The sequence below is a fragment of the Giraffa tippelskirchi genome, chromosome 3 (assembly GCF_054371585.1).
Source record: "Giraffa tippelskirchi isolate mGirTip1 chromosome 3, T2T-mGirTip1v1.2.pri, whole genome shotgun sequence".
Classification (NCBI taxonomy): Eukaryota; Metazoa; Chordata; class Mammalia; order Artiodactyla; family Giraffidae; genus Giraffa; species Giraffa tippelskirchi.
Genome location: NC_137277.1, coordinates 78,906,253 through 78,932,441, shown reverse-complemented (window position 1 = coordinate 78,932,441; position 26,189 = coordinate 78,906,253). Strand labels below are relative to the sequence as shown.

General features: G+C 36.5%; 2 long non-coding RNA genes across 3 annotated transcripts in view; one reads left to right on the top strand and one right to left on the bottom strand.

Annotated features, from left to right (window-relative positions):
- The window catches only part of LOC145541865 (uncharacterized), a 542,540-nt gene that overhangs the window by 217,691 nt on the left and 298,660 nt on the right, over positions 1 to 26,189 (top strand). The window lies entirely within an intron of this gene.
- On the bottom strand, positions 619 to 24,879 carry LOC145541869 (uncharacterized). The gene is made up of 2 exons (XR_014079371.1): positions 24,708 to 24,879; positions 619 to 4,182 (listed from the first exon to the last, which is right to left on the bottom strand). It is a non-coding gene; the product is annotated as an uncharacterized LOC145541869 (long non-coding RNA).

The window sequence follows — 26,189 nt, the reverse complement described above, 5'->3', positions numbered from 1 at the left end:
CATAATGTAATTTTAAATTTTCTAGTGACTGCATTTAGAAAACTAAATGAAAGCAATTTTTATAATATGTTGCAGTCAGCCCAATATTTTAAATATTATTTAAACAAGTGACCAATAGAAAAATTGCTTATGAGGTAATTACATTCTTATTTTTGTTGAAAGTCTTTGATAGATGAGATGAACTTTATATTTCCAGCATGTTCCCATTTGGAATAGTCACATTTCAAGCATTTATTGCCTACATGTGACTAGTGGCTATCCTATCACACAGCCCAGTTATGGACATTGATCATTTCTTAATCATTTCATCTATGCAGTTTTATAAGGGAATTTGCCTCCTACAGTTTAGTAAACTTTTATAAGTAACTTTGGCTTCTACTACTGTTATAACTTTATGTCTCTTTCAGAACTTTTATGAAAATTTCTGTGAGAAGTTTGACTGAAAATTGAACTAGCTATTACCACCTCGTGGAAGAACCTGTTACTTAAAAATATTGAAGAATAATTAACTTTATTTCCTTGTTTTGAATATTAAATCTAGAGTATTGTTTAATGACAGTGCAACCCCTCAGTTACTTGCCTTACTATGATTTAAAAAAACTGACAACAATTTCTTAATTGCTTTTGCTTCAAGATGTTTAATATCCACATAATTTGTTGATCTTAAACTTATATCAATAACATTTATAGGAAATCTTTGAAAAGTGTTACTTCTTTCTCCCAAAATCTAAATATTCCTATATCCTGCACCAATGGCTGAAAAAAAATTGAACTTTTTTCTCCTTCCAGGACATCAGCTTCTTTAACCCTAAGATTTCTGTGTATACGCCATTATTCCCACGTTCACCAAAGTGAGATAAAGGATTAGGGGAAAAAATAAAGGATTATCACATCTGACAGTATGTGGAATCCCTTTAGATTTTCATCTGTTAGAGTCCTTATGCCTTCTTGGATTTTGAAGAACATATCTTTGTTCTTCTTGCAGAGAGAATTTAGCTGGATAAACCAGCTCTGCCAAGATAATCAGTAGCCATTATCTTAGGAGAAGTTGTATTAAGTTTGGGATATACTTCAGGCTGTGACCTTCTAATAGTAGAAGCCATTGTCATACTTGCCCGAATTGAATGTGTAGTGCTTATAGATTCTTTCACAGACCAACTGATCAATTTTTTTCCACTGATACTTTCTTCATTTTAATTGTAAATATTCTTGATAGGATAAATAAGAATAAATAAGAATATTACTGAAAAATTGTTGGGGAATATAGAATGAACATCAGTAAACACCCAGAATTACCTGAGACTCTTGCAACATATTTGATCATCTATCTGGCTCAGGTTCACATTATAAAAATGTGATAAAATTAGCTGTGATATGATGGATTCTGCCAGGAAAAGATGATTTGGAGTTGCTTGTGATACACTTAACTGTTCCATTGTAGCATAATATATTCAACTAAAAAAAAACTCTGCAGAGTAAGCATTTAGGTGTAATTAAGAACACTTTTGGGGATAACTAGCTGCCCTTTCTTGTATGATCTTCATAGAGGTTGCCCAGGCTAAAATGAAAACAAAAAATAGGTCCATATCAGTCCATATCATTTACTTTTGGCACCAACTCAGTGTTTTTCCCCAGAGAAGGGGAGAAATATCAGTAGTTTGATTCCTCTTTATCACAGACTCCTTCAGCCTCAACCTTCTTGTATTTGTTTGCTTTAAAAAAGCCTGTGAGGACAGATGTGAACACAATGTGAATGCAGTTTTCCCTTGAGATTCATTTCCCAATGAAATTTTGTCCTTTATAACTAGCTTAAGAAGAATGTCCCCTGATACTTGTTTGGTTCTTATGAAAATATTTCATCAAAATTATGTTCACACTGAAATGGTGAATGTGGAATTAATTTGTGAAAATTTGGGGAGATTATACATTTATTTGGTATTGGTGTCCCTTTTTGTACTATGTTTAATGGCCCCAACTTAATAATTCAAATTATAGCATGGATAACTTTTGACAAAACAGATGGTTTCCAAAAAGAAATGTTTTTTTTTGTCAGGACAATTTTCTTGCAATTAGATGGGCCATCTTCCCCGAAGGGTGCACTGTCAGTGCATATCTTGGGCCACAGAAGAAACGAGATGATGGAATGGCCTGCCTTTTCTAAATCCATCTTGTACATCTGGAAGTTCTTACTGCTGAAGCCTAACTATGAGGATTTTGAGCATAACTGTACTAGCATGGGAAATGAGCATAATTGTATGGTACTTTGAAATTTTGGGGCACTGCTCTTCTTTGGGGTTGGACTGAAAATTAACATTTTCCAGTCCTGTGGCCACTGCTGAGTTTTCCAAATTTGCTGACATACTGATTGCAGCACTTTAAGAGCATCAGCTTTTAGGATTTGAAATAGCTCAGCTGGAATTCCATCACCTCCACTAGCTTTGTTTGCAATAATGCTTCCTAAGCCCACTTGACTTCATACTCCAGGATGTCTGGCTCTAGGTGAGTGAACACACCATTGTGGTTATCTGGGTCATTAAGACCTTTTGCATAAAATTCGTCTGTGTATTCTTGCTACCTCTTAATCTCTTCTGCTTCTGTTAGGTAAGTCCTTACTGTTTCTGTCCTTTATTGAACCATCCTTGCAAAAAGTGTTCCCTTGATATTTCCAATTTTCTTGAGGAGATCTCTAATCTTTCCCATTCTATTGTTTCCCTCTATTTCTTTGCATTGTTCATATAAGAAGGCTTTCTTATCTCTCCTTGCTGTTCTCTGGAACTGTGCATTCAGTTGGGTATATCCTTCTCTTCTCCCTTGCTTTCACTTTTCTTCTTTTGCAAACCCTCCTTAGACAACCACTCTGCCTTCTTGCATTCCTTTTTCTTTGGGATGGTTTTGGTCACTGCCTCCTGGACAATGTTAGGAACTTCTATCCATAGTTCTTCAGGTACTCTGTCTACCAGATCTAATCCCTTGAATCCATTCATCACCTCCAGTGTATAATCGTAAGAGATTTAATTTAGGTAATACTTGAATGGCCTAGTGGTTTTCCCTACTTTCTTCAATTTAAGCTTGAATTTTGCAACAAGGAGTTCATGATATGAGCCACAGTAAGCTCCTGGTTTTGTTTTTGCTGACTGTATAGAGGTTTCCGTCTTTGGCTGCAAAGAATAAAATTGGTCTGATTTTGATATTTACCATCTGGTGATGTCCATGTGTAGAGTCGTCTCTTGTGTTGTTGGAAAAGGGTGTTTCCTATGACCAGTGCGTCCTCTTGGCAAAACTGTTAGCCTTTGCCCTGCTTCCTGTTATACTCCAAGGCCAAACTTGCCTGTTACTCCCAGTATCTCTTGACTTGCTACTTTTGCATTCCAGTCCCCTATGATAAAAATGACACCTTTTTTTGAGTATTAGTTCTTGAAGGTCTTGTATGTCTTCATAGAATCATTCAACTTCAGCTTCTTTGGCATTAGTGGTTGGGACATAGACTTGAATTACTCTGATATTGAATAGTTTGCCTTGGAAACGAACTGAGATTATTCTGTCATTTTTGAGATTGCATCCAAGTGCTACATTTCAGACTCTTCTGTTGACTATGAGGGCTACTCCATTTCTTCTAAGGGATTCTTGCCTACTGTAGTTAATGCTCATCTGAATTAAATTCGCCCCTTCTGGTCCGTTTTATTTCACCGATTCCTAAGATGTCGATGTTCACTCTTGCCATCTCCTTCTTGATCACATCCAATTTACCTTGATTCATGGACTCAACATTCCAGATTTCTATGCAACATTGTTCTTTACAGCATTGGACTTTACTTTCACCACCAGACACATCCACAACTGAGCATCATGTCTGCTTTGGCCCAGCTGCTTCATTCTTTCTGAAGCTATTAGTAATTGCCCTCTGCTTTCCCCAGGAGCATATTGGACACTTTTCACCTGAGAGACTCATCTTCCAGTGTCATATCTTTTTGTCTTTTCATACTGTTCATGTGGTTCTCATGGCAAGAATATTGGAGTGGTTTGCCATTCCCTCCTCCAGCGGACATTTTGTCAGAACTCTTCACTATGACACGTCCGTCTTAGATGACCCTGCATGGCCTGACTCAGTTTCATTGAGTTATGAAAGCTCCTTCTCCGCAACAAGGCTGTGAGTAGGTACTAACTAGATGCTGGTTTTTTGCCCTGTATATATGGTCAAAAAAGTTTTGTTATTTTATAAACTTCTGCTACTTACCTATTTTTAAATTATCACTTGATAACAAAAAAATGGAGAAAAGATAGGGTTATAATTTTTTAGCTCAATAAGTCTTAGAAATGTTTGATAGAAAAATCAAGCATGAGGGAAAATTGTTATTCACCTGTGATTATGATTGCTTTAATTTTATTATAAAATAATTCTTAAAGTTCATATCTAAGGAAAAATAAAATATAGCTTACTTCTGATTTAAAAAGTAACTTTCTTTGATAGAAGCCTATTACATTGTGCTTTGCTGATTTTGGTTCATAAAAATTTAGTGTGTGTAAGATTGGACCTTAGTGAAAATCTGATGGTGCAAATTTTTGTTTCTTCCATTTTTTTTGTCTCTCCTGAAGACATTCACAAATAACTCCTATCTTCAAGTGTGGTGTACAAAAGTGAAGATAAAATGAAGTATATTTTACCTGGAGAATAGATGTTTCATTGAATAAATTGATGTGTGCTAGTAAATTCAATGTGGTACATTCTTTTCTTGATATAGTAGCAATTGAAGTGAAAGCATTTTAAATTTAGGGTCCTATTAAATAACTATTTCTTGGCACTCTTCTGAATGATGAATACTCATTTCAAAAATTTATATGAGGAATTTTATAGACTGAGAAGAGAAGATTATTTTAGCTCTTTTTTTTTCAAAGTTTTGTGCCCAGATCTCTTCTTTATTGTTATTTCCAGTTGGTTTAAAGAACTGTTTGGTAACAGTTTCTATTGTAGAATATGTCATTTAGAAAGAATTTAAAGAATGAATAAAAAAATAGTAAGAGGAAGATTTTATTTCAAAATTATGCATTTTCATTGGTACCATCTTTAATTGAGAGGCACTCTGAAAGTTTCTGCAGCAGTTCAGAACCTTCTGGCAGTTTCTTGCATTTCATCTGTCTTTACCCACAAATGAAACAGTAGTGGAGTGACACATGGCTGACCAAGTTCCACAAGGAGAACTGAACAAGCTGAACAAGGACTCTTGTTCTTATTGCTGTTTAAGAGATCATTCATACCCCATTCAACAATAATTCTTTTGACTATAATAATTTTTTCTAATCCATCTTGGAAACCAATCCTACTAGATTTTCTTTAATTTTTGTTTGTCTAGGGAGTTGTTTTCCTCCAACTTGATCCACAAGATACTACTCTGTGCAAAGTGTAGTCAGGCTAGTTTTTATATCTATTTACTAGTTTTCTGGGATAACTTTTGTTTGTCACTTAATGGATTTAATCCTTTATTTTTATCTGTAGAAACCCAGGCCAAGTTAGTGATGAAGATGTCTATGTTAGAAAGCAAGAGCTCAAGTAGGAGCTTAGCCTGTAAGAATATTTGATAATGCTACAAATAGCCAGTGCTAACCGTGTATTCTGGGGGAAAAGATTTTAATATGGAAGGGCAAATATGAAAGTTGTGAGCTCAGACAAAGTCATCTTGATAATTAATAGGTATGTATATATCCACAGGGGCTCTTCTTATATTTAAAACTGAAGAGAGTGTATTTGTGAGAGAGTGTATGTATATGTGTGAATGTGTGCACATTGCAGGAAACCCAAAGAGAGATTACATGAATCTGGGAAAATTTTTTGAAAAAGAGATTTTGGATGCAGATTCTGTGGTATGTATATGTTTTAGGAGAACAAATGCAGATAATATATGATGTTGTGACAACTTGAGTGGGTGTTCTACTTTTGATTCATCTAGGTTTCTGAGTGATATGTTTGCCACAAGATCTGTATGAATAGATCATTGTTAAACTCCAGAGGAAAAATATGTCTCCAGTAAGAGGCCAGTTGATAATAGCCCCTCAAATGCATTACTCATATTACAGTCATCCAATGTCACACATGGTGGATAAGCTAGATCGACTGACTCAACATTTATTCCACCTTCCTTAATGTTCTTTCTGTATGGCAGAGACTAGGGAGCTTAAAAGTACATTTTTCAGACTTCCTTTTTAGCAGAAGCCCCAGAAGTAATTTAAGTTCAATCAATCAAACACACTCATGAGAGTCTTGAATGCAGAGCAGAGTGAAGTCAAGAGAGGGAGGGCCTGGAAGGGTCATGCATGTTTCTCCTTTCAGGGCCTGCTGCTTCCAGCAGCAGCTTCCTGATACTTGGAGCAGAGTTGAGGCACTGTCTTCTTGCTTCCCAGTTTCCTGTCTGTAGTCAAGGTAGCGATTTCCTCCAGTTATGCAGTGATGACCTGGGAATTGCTCCTAGAGGGCCACTCCAGAGCACTTGTACACTATCCAGCAAGTGTGTAAGAACCTCATTCTCAGTATTAAATTTCTTTGCTTTGCTGTAGCCCCAATGTCTTCTGTTTTCTACACTGAACACTAAATGATACACAGGTTCTTGATAATTCTTTTCTCTTCCTATGACTCTTTCCCTCTTCACATTAGCTTTTAAATGTCTATTTTAATCAGTGCCTACATTAAACAATGTCTACATAAGGACCAAATTAACGAAAAGTAATATTATATAGATTCACTTCAGAGTCACCGTTAATTGAAAATCAGTCCTAAAGGTTTGGAGAGGAAGTTGGTATGAGAATAGTTTCTCTCTTGGCTTTCCTGGGGACTGACTTTCAAATTTAACACAACATCCAATATGAATAATCTATTTCCAAGAATAATTAATGTCCATCTTTAGACCAGTAATACTTATCTCAAATGGTCACTTTGTTGGTAAGTTTATTGACTTTAGTATATATGAAAGCTTTGTTAAATTTTATAGGAACAAATGGCTTATGAAAACTTGGTTGTCATTTCTAATCTTCTTACAAAGCTCTACAGGTGTTATAAGAGGCAGAGGGATAATCTTTTGGCCAGAAGGAAAAGCTGCATTTGGGGTTTCTTTTGGCTGATATAATGTGTTTTTCTGATTTAATTGTGTCCTTTTAAGTTGATCTATACAGAGCTGTCAATGCAAAGACAAATTTGCCTTTTTTTCTTTTAGCTTTTAATATACTTTATTTTTTAAAATAATTTTAGATTTACAGAAATTTTGTGAAGGTGGGCCTAAGAATTCCCATATACCTCTTACTCAATTTCCCCTATTATTAACACTTTATATAATTATAGTATAAGAATTACAATTAGCAAAGCAATGTTAATACATTATTATTAACTAATGTTTATACTCTTTCATTTTGCTTTATCTTTGCCTGATGGTCTCTTTCTAATCCAGGATCCATCCACAATACCACATTTACATGTAGTCATTCTGTTTTTTTATGCTCTTATTTAGAGATGACAATTTCTCAGATTTTCCTTGTTTTTAATAACAAAACCTTGATAGTTTTGAGCAGTACTTGTCAGGTATTTTGTAGAATGTCTTCATTTGAAAATTGCCTGATGTTCTAATCTTAAATGACTGGGATTTTGGGTTTGGGAGAAAGATCACAAAGATAAAGAGCCATTGTCATCACATTGAATCAAGGATACATTCTGTCATACATTCTTTTGACATTCTGTCATCATCACTGTTGCTGTTGACCTTGATCACTTAGCTGATGTAGTGTTAGAATTCTCTACTATGAAGTTACTCTTTCTCCTCTTTTCATACTAGATGAAGGGAAATCACCATGCACAGCTCACATTAAGGCATAAGGAATTATACTCCTCTACTTGAAAGTGGAATATCTACATAAATTATTTGGATTCTTCTACATGGGAGATTCTTCTGCATCTATTCTCTCGTTGATTTGACTATTTATATCAGTATTTTGTTGTTCAGTCGCCAAGTTGTGTCCAAGTGGAGGTGATGGAATTTCAGCAAAACTATTTAAAAGCCTAAAAGATGTTCTCTTAAAGTGCTGCACTCAATATGTCAGCAGTGGTTAAATCAGTATAGGCTCATGGATTTTTTTTTCCTTAGGGTTATAACTAATATTACTATTTATTTTGTTGCTCAAATTGTTCCAGCCTTGGCCATTGAGAGCTCTTTCAGTTGGCCCTGTGTCCCTTTGACATACCACCATTATTGTAGTTTTTTTTTTTAAGCGTATCCTTATTTTTTGACACTGTAAGATACTCTAGCCTCTACTCATATGTTTCTTGTCCCAGTCTTAGAATCAACCATTTCTTCTAGTAATTCTGGTTCATTTTAATGAGGTGAAGTATTCAGAAACCAAGATCTGGGTGCTAGATGTGCTTGTTGCTACTTGTTGAAGTGTGCTTGCTTCTAGTCCCTTTCAACTGATGGATTAATATACATACACGTAGATTTTTGCTCTGTGTTTTTACACATATCTATAGCGTCCTTGATAGCTCAGTTGGTAAAGAATCTGCCTGCAATGCAGAAGGCCCAGGTTTGATTCCTGGGTCAGAAAGAGAAGGAACAGCTGGAGAAGGGATAGGTTACCCACTCCAGTATTCTTGGTCTTCCCTTGTGGCTCATCTGATAAAGAATCCACCTGAGATGCAGGAGACCTGGGTTCCATCCCTGGGTTGGGAAGATCCCCTGGAAAAGTCCAGGAAAGGCTACACACTCCAGTATTTTGGCCTGGAGAATTCCAGGGGCTATATAGTGCATGGGGTCGCAAAGAGTTGGACATGACTGAGTGACTTTAACTTGCACATAAATATTTCTGTAAGAAATGAAATAAACTGTGTCTTTGACTGTGTGGATCACAATAAATTGTGGAAAATTCTGAAAGAGATGGGAATACCAGACCATCTGACCTGTCTCTTGAGAAACCCGTATGCAGGTCAGGAAGCCACAGTTAGAACTGGACATGGAACAACAGAGTAGTTCCAAATAGGAAAAGGAGTACGTCAAGGCTGTATATTGTCACCCTGCTTATTTAACTTATATGCAGAGTACATCATGAGAAACGCTGGGCTGGAAGAAACACAAGCTGGAATCAAGATTGCTGGGAGAAATATCAATAACCTCAGATGTGCGGATGACACCACCCTTACAGCAAAAAGTGAAGAAGAACTAAAGGGCCTCTTGATGAAGGTGAAGGAGGAGAGTGAAAAAGTTGGCTTAAAGCTCAACGTTCAGAAAACTAAGATCATGGCATCTGGTCCCATCACTTCATGGGAAATAGTTGGGGAAACAGTGGAAACAGTGTCAGACTTGATTTTTTTGGGCTCCAGAATCACTGCTGATGGTGACTGCAGCCATGAAATTAAAAGACGCTTACTCCTTGGAAGGAAGGTTATGGCCAACCTAGATAGCATATTAAAAAGCAGAGACATTACTTTGCCAACAAAAGTCCATCTAGTCAAGGCTGTGGTTTTTCCAGTGGTCATGTATGGATGTGAGAGTTGGACGGTGAAGAAAGCTGAGTGCCGCAGAATTGATGCTTTTGAACTGTGGTGTTGGAGAAGACTCTTGAGAGTCCCTTGGACTGCAAGGAGATCCAATCAATCCATCCTAAAAGAGATCAATCCTGGGTGTTCATTGGAAGGTCTGATGTTGAAGCTGAAACTCCAATACTTTGGCCACCTCATGCGAAGGGTTGACTCATTGGAAAAGACCCTAATGCTGGGTAGGATTGGGGGTGGAAGGAGAAGGGGACGACAGAGGATGAGATGGTTGGATGGCATCACCGACTCGATGGACAGGGGTTTGGGTAGACTCCGGGAGTTGGTAATGGACAGAGAGGCCTGGCGTGCTGCAATTCATGGGGTCGCAAAGAGTCGGACACGACTGAGTGACTGAACTGAACTGATATAAAGCTAAACCTAAGTTCATATTAATGTCTCCAACTCATAATCTATTACTGCGTAGATCTTTCTAGCTTCCTTTTGCTTACTTATATAACCTTACACTCTTAACAGTGGGAAATCCAACTCCCACCATTAGTCATCCATTTACTTAACTGTTCACTTTTAGTGTACACATATAATGGTATCAGAATCCTTAACCTGTATTCCCATGAGAGACAGCTTTCTCAACTAGAGAAGATTGCTTGTGTACCATTTGTTTTATCTTTAGTCTTACAGTTTCCACTCATTTCTCCAGTTACTTAGATCAGTACTTAAATTTTCACAAATACATAGTGTCATGTTTCTACAACTACACTATTGCATGGAAAAGTTTAACTACTCTGAAAAAACTCCCAGTGCTTCTCCTGATCAGCACTTCCCTTTCTCCTGCCCCCTTGGTCTTATCATTGCTATAGTCTTGCCTTTTTCAGAATGTGCTGCAATCGGAATCATAGAGTATGTAGTATTTTCAGATGTAGAAATACTCATTTAAGATTCCTCCATATATTTTCATGGTTGATGTCTCATTTATTTTTATCTCAGAATATTATTTTACTGTATGTGTGTATCAGTCTGCTTATCCATTCACCTATTTAAAGGCATCATTGTTGTTTCCTGTTTTTGACTATTGTGAATAAGCTGCCATAAATATTCACATGTAGGTTTTAGTGTGAATTTTCAAATTAACTGGGTAAATGCTTAGAAGCCTGTTTGCTGAATAATATGGTAATACTATGTTTAGCTGAATAATAGGTTATCAAACCTTCTTTCAAAGTGGCTATAGAATTTTGTGTTCCCAAAAGCATTTAATGAGTTTCTGTTTTTCCACATCCTCACTAGCATTTGATATTATCAGGACTTGGGTTTTAGTCATTCTAATAAGTGTGTAGTTCATTGTTTTAAGCATAAAGCATATGAAAGATACTCACCATTATTTGCCATTAGGGAATTGCAAATTACAGTAGCAATGAAATATGCAATTATTAGAATGGCAAAAATTCAAGATCTAGACATTAGAATGACTAGGATCTGTTCAGGCTTTTTGCTCAATTTCTACTTTGATTATTTCTTTACTTACTGTTGAGCTTCAACGGTATTTTGTATATTTTGGATGTAAGTCCTTTATCAGATACATATTTTTCAAATATTTTGCCCAGTCTGTGGCTTGTGTTTTGGTTCTTTTAAGTGTATTTTGTAGAGCAGAAGCTTTTAATTTTAATCAAGTCTAATTTACTAATTTTATCTTTCACGAAGGCATTTTTGATGATATATCTAATTCAAGCCTAGAATTTATTCCTTTAGCCTCTACAAGTTTCATAGTGTATTTTATATTTTAGATCTATGATCCATTTTAGTTTCTGTAAAAGGTCTGTGTTTGGATTTATTTTTTTGCCTATGGATATCCTACTGTTGAAGAGATTATCCTTTTTCCTTTCAATTATTTTTGTTCCTTTATCAGAGTTCAATTGACTATATTTGTTTGGGTATATTTCTGGTTTCTGTGCTCTGTTGCATTGATCTATATGTCTGTTCTTTCACCAAAACCACACAGAATTGATTACTGTCACTGTATGGTAAGTTTTGAAGTTGAGTCTCCTACCTTATTCTTTGTCAGTACTGTGTTGGCTATTCTGGGATTTTGTTTTCTTGTAAATTTTAGAATCAGTTTTTCAATATCCACAAAACACTTTGCTATAATTTTGATTGGAATTGTATTGAATCTATAGATCAAGTTGGAAAGAACTAATTGACATCTTAACAATAATATCTGATATTTTTCCATCAGAAATTTAGTTTTCCTCATTCAGATTCTATACATAATTTGTTAGATTTATACCTAATTAACTTTTTAGTGGTATTTTAAAAATTTAATATTCCCATTTTTTTACTGCTTATATATAGTAAACAATTGACTTTTGTATATTAACCTTGTATCCCACAATTTTGCTAAATCACTTATTTGTTACAGAGTTTTTTTTGTTTGTTTTATTTTCATTCATTCTACGATTTTTTTTTCTATAAAGATGTTCATATCATCTGCAAACAAAGATAGTTTAATTTCTTTCTTTCCAATCTTTTATTTCCTTTTCTTAGTGTGCTAGCTAGGACTTCCTGCATGATGTTGAATTAGAGTGGTGAGAAGGAACATCCTTTTTTATTCTCCATCTTAGGGGGAGCATCCACTTTCTCATCATTAAGTATGATTTTGACTGTAATTTTTGTAAATGACTTTTATCAAGTTGAAGAAATTCCTCTCTATTCCTAGCTTGTTGAGAGTTTTTATCATGAAAAGTGTAGAATTTTGTCAAATATTTTTCCTCCATTAATTTATATAATCATATGATTTTTCTTATTTAGCTTGTTGATGTAATAAGTTACCTTAATTGATTTTTCAAATGTTGGACAAGTTTTGCATAAGTGGAATAAATTCCACTTGGTTTTGGTGTACAATTGTTTGGATACATAGTTAAATTTGGCTTGCTAGTACTTTGAGAATTTTTGAATCTGTGTTCTTGAGAGAGATTGGTCTGTAGTTTTCTTATAGTGTCTTTGTCTTTGGTGTTAGAGTAACATGGCCTTGTTATTTCCCTGCTACTATTTTCTGGGAGAGTTTGTGCAAAATTGATGTCATTCTTCTTTAAATGTTTAGTATTTACCATTAAAGCCATCAGGTTAAGCACTATAAAACTTAAAGCTTTATATTTTTGAAAATATCTATTGACTTCATTTCTTTAGTTTATGTGCTTAGTTGCTCAGTCATGTCTGACTCTTTGAGACCCTTTGTACTGTAGCCTGCCAGGCTCGTCTGTCCATGGGATTTTTCTGGCAAGAATACTTTTACATATATGTAAGCCAATTCAAAGTATCTATTTTTCTTTGAATGAATTTTGGTAGTGTTAGTCTTTAATGGAAATAGTTTTTAATATAACTTGTCAAATCTATGGGCATACAATTGTTCACAGTGTTCTTTTATTATCATTTCAATGTCCACGGGATCAGTAATGGTGATTCCTATTTTATTTTGATTTAGAACCTGTGTTTTATCCGTATTATTTATGGTTAGCCTGATTATAGGTTTATCTGTTTTGTTGATTTTTTAAAATTTAGATGTTGTTTTCATTGATTTTTTTCCTCTGTTGTTTTCTTATTTAAACTTTGTTGATTTCTATTCTAACTTTTATTATTATAGTTTCCTTATTAGGATTAAATGGCTTTTCTTTCTCTAGATTCCTAAGGTATGAGATTAGATTATTGATATCAGAATTTTTTCTTTTCTGAAATGTCCAGTGAATGCTATAAATTTTCCTCTAGGCCCAGCTTTCACTGTATCTCATAAATTTAATTAATTGCATTTGATTTTCATTGACTTCAAAATATTTTAGAATTTCTCTTGATACTTCCTTGACTTTTTTGCTATTGAGAAATAATTTGTATTTTTATTGCCATATTCAGACTTAAATTGAAGAAAGTAGGGAAAACCACTAGACGATTCAGGTATAACCTAAATCAAATACCTTACGATCATACAGTGTAAGTGAGAAATAGATTTAAGGGACTAGATCTGATAGACAGAGTGCCTGATGAACTATGGACAGAGGTTCGTAGGAGACAGGAATCAAGACCATCCCCAAGAAAAAGAAATGCAAAAAAGCAAAAGGGCTGTCTGAGGAGGCCTTACAGATAGCTGGGAAGAGAAGAGAAGCGAAAAGCAAAGGAGAAAAGGAAAGATATTCCCATCTGAATGCAGAGTTCCAAAAAACAACAAGGAAAGCCTTCCTCAGTGATCAGTGCAAAGAAATAGAGGAAAACAATAGAATGGGAAAGACTAGAGATCTCTTCAAAAAATTAGAGATACCAAGGGAACATTTCATGCAAAGATGAGCTCAATAATGAGCAGAAATGGCATGGACCTAACAGAAGCAGAAGATACTAAGAAGAGGTGGCAAGAATACACAGAAGAACTGTACAAAAAAGATCTTCAAGACCCAGATAATCACAATAGTATCATCACTCACACTCACCTAGAGCAAGACATCCTGGAATATGAAGTCAAATGGGCCTGAGGAAGCTTAACTACGAATAAGCTAGCGGAGGTGATGGAATTCCAGTTGAGCTATTTCAAATCCTAAAAGATGATGCTGTGAAAGTGCTGCAGTCAATATGCCAGCAAATTTGGAAAACTCAGCAGTAGCCACAGGACTGGAAAAGGTCAGTCTTCATTCCAATCCCAAAGAAAGGCAATGCCAAAGAATGCTCAAACTACTGCACAATTGCACTCATCTCACACACTAGGAAAGTAATGCTCAAAATTCTCCAAGCCAGGCTTCAACAGTACATGAACCGTGAACTTCCAGATGTTCAAGCTGGTTTTAGAAAAGGCAGAGGAACCAGAGATCAAATTGCCAACATTCGCTACGTCATCAAAAAAGCAAGAGAGATCCAGAAAAAATATCTACTTTTGCTTTATTGACTATGCCAAAGCCTTTGACTGTGTGGATCCCAATAAACTGTGGGAATTTCTGAAAGAGATGAGAATACCAGACCACCTGACCTGCCTCTAGAGAAACCTGTATTCAGGTCAGGAAGCAAGAGTTAGAACTGGACATGGAACAACAGACTGGTTCCAAATAGGAAAAGGTATATGTCAAGGCTCTGTATTGTCACCCTGCTTATTTAACTTATATGCAGAGTACATCATGAGAAATGCTGGGCTGGAGGAAGCACAAACTGGAATCAAGATTTCTAGGAGAAATATCAATAACCTCAGATATGCAGATGACACCACCCTTATGGCAGAAAGTGAAGAAGAACTAAAGAGCTTCTTGATGAAAGGGAAAGAGGAGAGTGAAAACGTTGGCTTACAGCTCAACATTCAGAAAACTAAGATCATGGCATCTGGTCCCATCACTTCATGGCAAATAGGTGGGGAAACAGTGGAAACAGTGACAGACTTTATTTTCTTGGGCTGCAAAATCACTGCAGATGGTGACTGCAGCCATGAAATTAAAAGAAGCTTGCTCCTTGGAAGAAAAACTATGACCAACCTATACAGCATATTAAAAAGCAGAGACATTACGTAGTCAACAAAGGTCCATTTAGTCAAGGCTATGGTTTTTCCAGTGGTCATGTATGGATGTGAGAGTTGGACTATAAAGAAAGCTGAGCGCCAAAGGATTGATGCATTTGGACTGTGGTGTTGCAGAAGACTCTTGAGAGTCCCTTGGACTGCAAGGAAATCCAACCAGTCCATCTTAAAGGAGATCAATCTTGGGTGTTCATTGGAAGGACTGATGTTGAAGCTGAAACTCCAATACTTTGGCCACATGATGCGAAGAACTGAATCACCAGAGAAGACCCTGATGCTGGGAAAGATTGAAGGTGGGAGGAGAAGGGGATGACAGAAGATGAGATGATTGGATGGCATCACTGATCAATGGACATGAGTTTAGGTAAACTCTGGGAGTTGGTGATGGACAGGGAGGCCTGGAGTGCTGCAGTCCATGAGTCGCAACGAGTCGGACACAAATGAACTGAACTGAACTGAATATGAAATAAAATAAAAATTTCCCCTGGTTAGTTTCTCTAGCTTTATTACTATATTTAAGTCCATCAGAAAGTGGACATGGAAATGTATTAATGTAAAGAAAATGAACATTTACAAAGATTGAAAAAACAGGTCTATTTTTTATGATACCTAGGGTTAACCATGATTAACATGTTTGTTTTTTAAATTACATATATAAGTGAAATCATACAGCATTTTCTTTCTCTATCTGACTAATTTTACTTCGTATATAAGGTCTAGGTCCATCTGTGTTTTCACAAGTGGCTACATTTCATCTTTTTTTGTGGCTAGTATTCCATTATATACATATGTCACTTTTCATCTATTCTTGGGCACTTAGGTTACTTCCATATCTTGGCTATTGTAAACAATATAGAAGTGAACATGTATATCTTTTCTAATTAGAGTTTTTATTTTATTGAATAATACCCGGGTGTATTATTGTTGGATCATATGGTAGCTTTGTTTTTAAATTTTTTGAACAATCTCCATACTTTTTTCCTTTTTATTTCTGATTTTATTGATTTGAGCCCTCCTTTTTTTGTTCTTGATAAGCCTGGCTAAAAGTTTATCAATTTCATTTATCTTTGTCAAGAGCCAGCTCTTAGTTTCTTTGATACTTTCTAGAGTTTTTTAGTTTCTATTTCATTTATTTCTGCTTTAATGTTTATGATTTGTTTCCTTCTACTACTTTCAGTCATTTATTCTTCTTTCTTTAGTTTTTTTAGGTATAAGATTATTATTTTATAATAATAAAGGTTATTTGAGATTTTTTCTTGTTTACTGAGATAGGCTTGCATTTCTGTACTTTTCTAAAACTGTTATCACTGTGTCCCATAGATTTTATTTATTTATTTATTTTAAAATTTTTTTTTATTTTTTTTATTTTTTAATAAATTTACTTATTTTAGTTGGGGGCTAATTACTTTACACAATGGAATATTACTCAGCCATTAAAAAGAATACATTTGAATCAGTTCTATTGAGATGGATGAAACTGGAGCCCATTATACAGAGTGAAGTAAGCCAGAAAGAAAAACACTGATACAGTATACTAATGCATATATATGGAATTTGAAAGACGGTAATGATAACCCTATATGTGAGACAGAATAAGAGACACAGATGTATAGAACAGTCTTATGGACTCTGAGGGAGAAGGTGAGGGTGGGAAGTTCTGAGAGAATAGCATTGAAACATGTATATTATCATATGTGAAACAGAACATCATTCCAGGTTCGATGCATGAGACAAATGCTCAGGGCTGGGCCAATGGGATGACCCAGAAGGATGGGATGACCCAGAATGATGGGATGGGGAGGGAAGTGGGAGAGGGGTTCAGGATGGGGAACACATGTAAACCCATGGCGGATTCATGTCAATGTATGGCAAAAACCACTGCAATATTGTAAAGTAATTCGAATCATAGGAGTCCCAGAAGAAGAAGATAAAAGGAAAGGCCATGAAAAAATTTTCGAGGAGGTAATTGTTGAAAATTTCCCTAAAATGGGGAAGGAAATAGTCACAGAAGTCCAAGAAACCCAGAGAGTCCCAAACAGGGTAAACCCAAAGCGAAACACCCCAACACATATATTAATCAAATTAACAAAGATCAAACACAAAGAACAAATATTAAAAGCAGCAAGGGAAAAACAACAAATAACACACAAGGGGATCCCCATAAGGATAACAGCTGATCTTTCAACAGAAACTCTTCAGGCTAGAAGGGAATGGCAGGACATACTTAAAGTAATGAGAGAGAATAATCTACAACCCAGATTACTGTACCCAGCAAGGATCTCATTCAGATATGAAGGAGAATTCAAAAGCTTTACAGACAAGCAAAAGCTGAGGGAATTCAGCACCATAGATTTTAGGTCATTGTGTTTTCATCTTCATTTGTCTACAGGTATTTTTTAGTTTCTTTGATTTATTTAGTTTTCTGCTGTTGTTGAGTATTATGTTGTTTAGTCTCTATGTGTTTGTGGTTTTCTGCATTTTTTCCCCCTTATAGTTGATTACTAATCTGATCTTGTGTATCATCTAAGGCTGATGTTTTCTTATAGCTTTTCTGTCTGGATAATCTGTCTATTGATAAGTGGGGTGTTAAAATTCCCTATTATTACTGTATTATTGTCAGCTTCTTCCTTTATGTCTATCAATATTTGCTTTATGTATTTATGTGCATCTATGTTGGGTGCATATATATTCACAACTGTTATCTTTTTTCTTGGATTGTCTTTGCTCATTATATAATGTCCATCCTTGTCTCTTAAAGTCTATTTTGTCTGATAAAAGTATGTCTACTTTTGATTTCTTTTAATTTCTATTTGCATGGAATACTTTTTTCCATGCCCTCACTTTCAGTCCATATATGTCTTTAGATCTAAAGTGTATCTCTTATACACAGCAAATATGTGGGTCTTGTCTTTGTATCCATTTAGCCATTATATGCCTGTTGATTGGAGCATTTAGTCCATTTGCATTTAATTATTGATAGGCATGTACTTTTTTGCCCTTTTTAAAATTGTTTTGGAATTGTTTTTTGTAGTTCTTTCTTTTTTCATTCTTTTGCCCTCTTCCCTTCTGAATTGATGGCTGCCTTTAATACTATGTTTGGATTCATTTACCTTCTTTTATGTATCTATTATATTACAGATTTTTGGCTTATGGTTACCATGAGGTTTATATATAGCAAATATACCTGTATCTCTATATATCAATCTCTCTTTCTCTCTATGTGTGTGTGATTATTTTAAAGTGCTGATCTCTCAAGTTCAAATGCATTTTAACAACCCTATATTTTTATTCCCCCCTGCCCATTAACTGTGTTTGATATCATATTTTACATGTTTTATTTTGTGAATCTCTTAATTACTTATTGTGGACATAGATGATTTTATTCCTTTTATCTTTTAACCTTCCTACTAGCTTTATTCATGATTGATTAACTACCTTTACTGAATATTTGCTTTACCAATGATATTTTTACTTTCACAACTTTCAATTTTCCTGTTCTGGCCTTTTTTTTCTACTTAAAGAAGTCCTTTTAACATTTATTGTAAAGCTGGTTTGGTGGTGCTGAACTCTTAGATTTTGCTTGTCTGTGAAACTTTTGATCTCACCATCAAATCTAAATGATAGCCTTGCCAGCTAGACTATTCTTGGTTGTAGTTTTTCCCTTTTATCACTTTGAATTATATTGTCCCCCTGTTTCTGTCCTGCAGAGTTTCTGCTGAAAAGTCAACTGATAACTTTATGGGGGTTTCCTTGGATGTAACTTGTTGCTTTCTCTTTGCCACATTAATATTCTCTCTTTATTTATTTATTTTGCCATTTTACTTACAGTGTGTCTTGGTATGGTCCTTTTTAGGTTGATTCTATTTGGAACTCTGTGCATCCTGGACTTGGGTGTCTGCTCCTTTCCCCATTTAGGGAAGTTTTCAGCTATTATGTCTTCAAATATGTTTTCTATGCCTCTCTCTCTTCTCCTTCTAGGGCCTTTATAATGTAAATTAGTATACTTAATGTTGTCTCACAGGTCTCTTACAGAATCCTAATTTATTTTTATTTTTTTCTTCTTTATGTTCAACTTCAATGCTTTCCACTAATTTGTTTTATGTCTCACTAATCCTCTATATTGTCTAATCTACTTTTGATTCCTTCTAGTTTATTTTTAATTTCAGTTATTCTTCATTTCTATTTGGTTCTTTTTTATATTTTCTGTTTGTTAAAAAGTTTTAGCTTCTCACTCTGCTCATCAAATCTTTTCCCAAGTTCTTTGAACATCTTTGTGATCATTACTTTTATGAACTCTTTATTAGATAGATTGCATATCTCCACTTCAGTTAGTTCTTTATCTGTAGTTTTATCTTTCTTCTTTGTTTTGAAAGAACGCTTCTGTTGCCTCATTTAGCCTAATTTTCTATTTTTATTTCTATGTACTTGATGAGTTGTTTACATTTCCTACTTTTGCAGTGGCCTTTCGTAGGTGATGTTCTGTGCATTACAGCAGCACACTCCCCTCTGGTCACCAGAGCTATATGTTCTAGGGGTTCTTCCTATGTGGGCTGTGTGGGTCCTTCTATTGTGGCAGGCTAATTATTGCAGGCAGTCTGGTAGGTGTAGCTGGCCCCTGGTTCAATTGGTAGTCAGCCTTTCCTTTTTGTGGAGGCTGATGGCTGCTTGTGGGCAGAGCCAGGTCATGAAATAGCTGGTTGCTGAGACCCAAGGGGTCCCAAGTCTAGTCTTGGCACACTGGTGGACAAATCCTGGCCCCAAGATCTCTGGTTGCCCAACCCTGGGGGGGTCCCAAAGATGGTGTTGACTTGGTGGTAGGCAGAGTTGTTTTCTGACACAGCTGGCAGGGGGATTCAGGGTGTCCCAAAGCTTGTGTTGGACTGACGGTATGTGGAGCTGGATCCTGGCATTAATAAGTTAGAGGAAGGATGCCAAAGTGGCACTTGCCAGCACCAACGTTCTCATTTAGAATGAGCTCCCCCAAATGGCTACCACTAGTGTCAGTGTCCCCAGGGTGAGCTGCTGTTGCCTTTTGTCTCTCCAGGAGGCTCTCCAAGATCAGTAAATGGTTCTGACCCAGAAATCCTTGCAAACTGCTGTACTCTGCCAGGTCCCAGAGCACATGAGATTTTATGTGCAGCCTTTAAGTGTGGAGTTTCTATTTCCCACAGCCATATCTAAAAGTAAGCCTTGCTGGTCTTCAAAGACAAGCATTCTGAATGTTCATCTTCCTAGTGCAGGAACTGAGGCCAGGGGACATGATGTAGGACTCAGATCCCTTGTACCTTGAGAAGTATCTCAGCAATGGTAATTATCCTTCCATTTATGGGTCACCTACCCAGAGGTATGGGTCTTAACTATACCGTTTTTCTGTGCTTCCTACACATATTGTTGTGATTCCTTCTTTATATCTGTGGTTGTATAAGTTTTTTAAAAAATAGTCTTCTGATCTTTTGTATCAGTAGTTGCTCTATAAATATTTGTAATTTTGGTATGTCTGTGGGTGGAGGTGAGCTCAAGATTTTACTAGTCTGCCATCTTGGCCGCCCTCTGGAAGAAACATTGATTTAAGAGCATTATGTACTTTAAAGATATTATGATTAGAGACCATAAAGGCCTTTAGGAGAAAAACAAAACACGATTTCAACATTTTAAATTGTAATAGAGAAATAAAAAATTAAAATGACTGCCAAGTTCATATTCTGGAATAAGTAAAGAAATTTGAAATCTTAACAAAGTATAGAAGTACAAAGAAATAAAATTGTGATTATATTGATAAAAAAACATCAATGATTTAGAAGACCATATATTCTAATGGTAAGATTGTCATAAGGAGAAAATAGAATATATGGAAACATATGTTGGTCATGCTTCTTCCTGAAAACAACAGAATTCCCTCTGCCTAGCTAAAGTAAGAGGATTTATTAAAGTGTATTTGGCGGAATCTTTGTGGTATGGCTAGGAAGCTAGCCTATGAAGCTATGGGGATAAACATAGTACCCAAGGAAAACTTGGAGACTTCTCTAGCAAAAATGTGACTGATGAACCACTGGCACCTTTGCCACTCATGACTGTTTTCTGAAGCTCCACAGCTAAGAATGGTGCTTAAACCCAGAGGGGTTTTCATGGTACAGATGGCACCAGCACCACTGTTTAAGAAAAGGAATAAAAGATTCTCTGCCCTACTATGCCCTGAGAATGCTATGTCTCTAATACCATGCCTGCCAGAAGATCAGCTCCTTCTCTGACTATTTTGATTTCTAACTTGGAGGATGGAAGTCACACTGTGGAAAATTACCAAAGTTTAGCAACAGTATTACAAGATGTTAAATAGCTACAAGTGACCAATATCTACTGGAAGGTACAATATTACAAAAAATGATAAGATTTGAGACTACAAGAAATTTTAGATTGAAGGTGCGTGGCACATCCCAGAAAGTATTAACTCAAAAGACATGGATACAACCATCGTTGTTGTTCAGTTGTTCAGTCATATCCGACTCTTAGCGACCCCATGTTCTGTAGTACACCAGACATCCCTGTCCTTCACTATCTCCCAGAGTTTGGACTGTAGCCTGTCAGTCTCCTCTGTCCATAGAATTCTCCAGGCAAGAATACTGAAGTGGATAGCCATTCCCTTCTCCAGGGGATCTTCTCAATCTAGGGTTCGAACCTAGGTCTCTCACATTGCAAGTAGATTCTTTACCATTGAGCCACCAGGGAAGATCATTACAAGGTGTTAAATAGCTACAAGTGACTGATATCTACTGGAAGGTACAATATATGAAAAATGATAAAACTTACTTGAGACTCAAAGAAATTTTAGATTGAGGGTACATGCCACATCCTGCAGCTGCTGCTGCTGCTGCTAAGTCGCTTCAGCAGTGTCCGACTCTGTGCGACCCCATGGACTGCAGCCTACCAGGCTCCTCTGTCCATGGGATTTTCCAGGCAAGAGTACTGGAGTGGGTTGCCATTGCCTTCTCCATGCCACATCCTAGAAAGTGTTAATTCAAAGACATAGACACAACCAATATTGTTGTTCAGTTGTTCAGTCATGTTCAACTATTTGAGACCTTATGGACTGTAGCATGCCAGGCTTCCCTGTCCTTCACTATCTCCCAGAGTTTGCTCAAACTTATGTCCATTGAGTCAGTGATGCCATCCAATCATCACATCCTCTGTTGTCCTCTTCTCCTCCTGTTCTCAATCTTTCCCAGCATTAAGGTCTTTTCCAATGAGTGGCTCTTCACATCAAGTAGCCAAGGTTTTGGAGAATCAGCTTCATCATCATTCCTTCTAATGAATATATATGATTGGTTTTCTTTAGGATTGACACAGCCATCAGTTAAGTTCAGTCACTCAGTCATGTCCGACTCTTTGTGATCCCATGAACCGCAGCATGCCAGGCCTTCCTGTCCATCACCAACTCCTGGACCTTACCCAAACTCATGTCCATTAAGTCGGTGAGGCCATCTAACCATCTCATCCTCTGTCATCCCCTTCTGCTCCTGCCTTCAATCTTTCCCAACATCAGGGTCTTTTCAAATGAGTCAGCTCTTTGCATGAGGTGGCCAAAGTATTGGAGTTTCAGCTTCAACATCAGTCCTTCCAGTGAACACCCAGGACTGATCTCCTTTAGGATGGACTGGTTGGATCTCCTGCAGTCCAAGGGACTCTCAAGAGTCTTCTCCAACACCACAGTTCAAAAGCATCAATTCTTCAGTGCTCAGCTTTCTTTATAGTCCAACTCTCACATCCATACATGACCACTGGAAAAACCATAGCCTTGACTAGACGGACCTTTGTTGACTAAATAATGTCTCTGCTTTTTAATATGCTGTCTAGGTTGGTCATAATTTTCCTTCCAAGGAGTAAGTGTCTTTTAATTTCATGGCTACAATCACCATCTACAGTGATTTTGGAGCCCCCAAAAATAAAGTCAGCCACTGTTTCCCCATCTATTTGCCATGAAGTGATGGGACCAGATGCCATGATCTTAGTTTTCTGAATGTTGAGCTTTAAGCCAACTTTTTCACTCTCCTCTTTCACTTTTATCAAGAGGTTCTTTAGTTCTTCACTTTCTGCCATAAAGGTGGTGTCATCTGCATATCTGAGGTTATTGATATTTCTCCCAGCAATCTTGATTCCAGCTTGTGCTTCATCCAGCCCAGCGTTTCTCATGATGTACTCTGCATATAAGTTAAATAAGCAGGGTGACAATATACAACCTTGACGTACTCCTTTTCCTATTTGGAACCAGTGTGTTGTTTCATGTCCCATTCTAACTGTTGCTTCCTGACCTGCATACAAGTTTCTCAAGAGGCACGTCAGGTGGTCTGGTATTCTCATCTCTTTCAGAATTTCCCACAGTTTATTGTGACCCACACAGTCAAAGGCTTTGGCATAGTCAATAAAGCAGAAACAGATGTTTTTCTGGAACTCTCTTGCTTTTTTGATGATCCAGCAAATGTTGGCAGTTTGATCTCTGGTTCCTCTGCCTTTTCTAAAACCAGCTTGAATATCTGGACGTTCACGGTTCACGTATTGCTGAAGCATGGCTTGGAGAATTTTGAGCATTACTTTACTAGCGTGTGAGATGAGTGCAATTGTGCAGTAGTTTGAGCATTCTTTGGCATTGCCTTTCTTTGGGATTGGAATGAAAACTGACCTTTTTTCAGTTCTGTGGCCAGTGCTAAGTTTTCCAAATTTGCTGGCATATTGAGTGCAGCACTTTCATAGCATCATCTTTTAGGATTTGAAATACCTCAACTGGAATTCCATCATCTCCACTAGCTTTGTTCATAGTGCTACTTCCTAAGGCCCACTTGACTTCACATTCCAGCCATACAGAGATGTAATCCTTTTCCTTGGTTTTCAGTTTTATCATGCCCTTTAAGTTGAAAGTGAGTGAGAGATCATAATATTCTTTTTGCAGACCCATAAATGATCCCCCTCATTTTTTTGTCCTCATTTTTGGTCATGTTTCTCTCTCTCTCTGACTTGTAGGTTCTGAGTTACCACTTTCTCTGGGTCACTTTCGAGACATTTGCTCATTTTTCAGACTGTAACTTCTATTCTGTCTTGGTGGTCAAAATGTAGTCATTCATTTTATATATTCATTAGAATTACTTTTGATCTCATGGCCCCATTTCTCAATTTTTTTTTTTGCTGTTGTTAATTTATATTTATTCCTTTACTATTATTTCAGCGAGTTCTCAGCAAGTAAGATATATATCAGGAGGTAAGCTTTTTTATATATCATATATATATACATGTATTACTCAGGAGGTAAGATTATATCAGGAGGATATAAATCTGTTTTTAAGTCTGCTATCTTAACCTGTAAATCTCCTACAAGTGCTTTGTAAAAATTATCTTGTCATTATGGTATAATCATAGTATTAAAATCCATGTGAAATCATTTACTATTCTTTTTCTTGCATTAAATTAAAAATGATAATTTGTTCTTTTTTAGATGATAACGAAGCATATCCAGTCAAGTGTTTAACACTTGGCACTTTTTTTGTGTAATCTCATTCAGCATTTCATTCATTTCCTTGGTTCTTGTTGTTGTCTGAAATGGAAAATAGCTAGCCTCTCAGAGAAAAAGGATGAGAATTATAAAAGGTTTGTTTTGTAATTTTAGTGGTTTCATACCTTAAAAGTGGTCCCTGAGCCAAGCAAATGCAGATAGTGTGGAAAAGGACCGGCCCACTGGGCTCTCCTCTTTCAATTGGGCTCACCTGCAGCAAATCAGAATCATTCTTGTATGTATTTCCATCACCACCTATTCACTCCATTGTTGGAGGGATTCCAGCCCCAGGGTTCTGTGGAGAGCCCAACATATGACACCCAACATTGGGCAGATGAGATCACAGCAGTTTTCTGGTGACATGTACACACAACCTGGGGGGAGGACATGGCACACTGTGCTGGCCCGCGTGAGGGTTGTCCTTGAGGATAGGGTGAACAACCAGGGACTGTGGTAGGCAGGTTTCATGATAACATTAGTGAGGGTGCTGCCTGATTCCCACAGGACGGTGTGATTACCTTGTTTGGATAATTCTGCAGGCTGAAAGGAAACTGAAACTGCTACTCAGGGATAAGCAAGGACTGTACTTGATCTACATGATAAGGAAGATTGTTTGGGTAGGGGGACTTATGCTTGGCAGAAGAGTGAGGAGGATAACCTGCCTGTAGTAGGCCTTATGAACCCCTGCCAGTTTCACCAGGTATCAAGGCAGCATATAAACCTTAAATTTAATTAAACCTTAATTTTAGGCCTTGAAACATAGTGTGCTCCATATGTGGATAAAGATTTCTTAGCTGAGAACATCGAGTATGATATTGGTTGTTTACTCCCTTCCCCCACCCCATACTTAGATTTATTAGATTTGTTTTCTAGGTAGGCATATTCTACAAAGTTTTGAGAAGTCTTCAGTCTGTAGTTGTTTGATCCTGTGAAGAGATAAAGTTTCCTAAAATCTCTATCAAATGTTTTCCAAACTGAATAACTTGCCTCAGGGTTGACAATATTATAAAATTCATTTCTGAAGTTAAATAGATTAAGTGGTGCAAGTGAACTATCCTGACTACTCTTTCAGGTGAAATCAGAGTAACTGAACTCAAAATCTTCGAGAAATAATTTCCAATTTGCCTTAAGGAGATAACTGTTGATAGAAATCTCACTTACTTCCTTGGTTGCTTATTGATGGCTTAGTTATGCACTAATAAAGTTTGGAAACTGTCTATTATAAGTAACTTGGAGTTCTGTTCTTTCTGAAGGGGGATTAGTTAGGTAAATGCAAAATAGTTTAAACAGAGTAACATTTGGCTTAAGCCTCAATCAACTATTTTAATGATTAATGGAAACACTTCTGAATGAATGGTCTGTTTGAGCTGTGGAAAAGTAAATTCAGCTGCAAGCTTAGGGACTATCATTCAGGAAAGGAAAATCAACAAGTGAGGAAAACTGGCATAGTGGAAAAGATTGGACTGTGAGTCAAGAGGTCCAAGAACTTGTTTTGAGATCTGACTTTGAATAAGTTACTGAACTTCTCTTTTTCTTGGTTCCTTTCCACACCTGTAAAATGAGCAATAAGTAAAAACAACCTCACAGATACAATCCAACTCAAATTT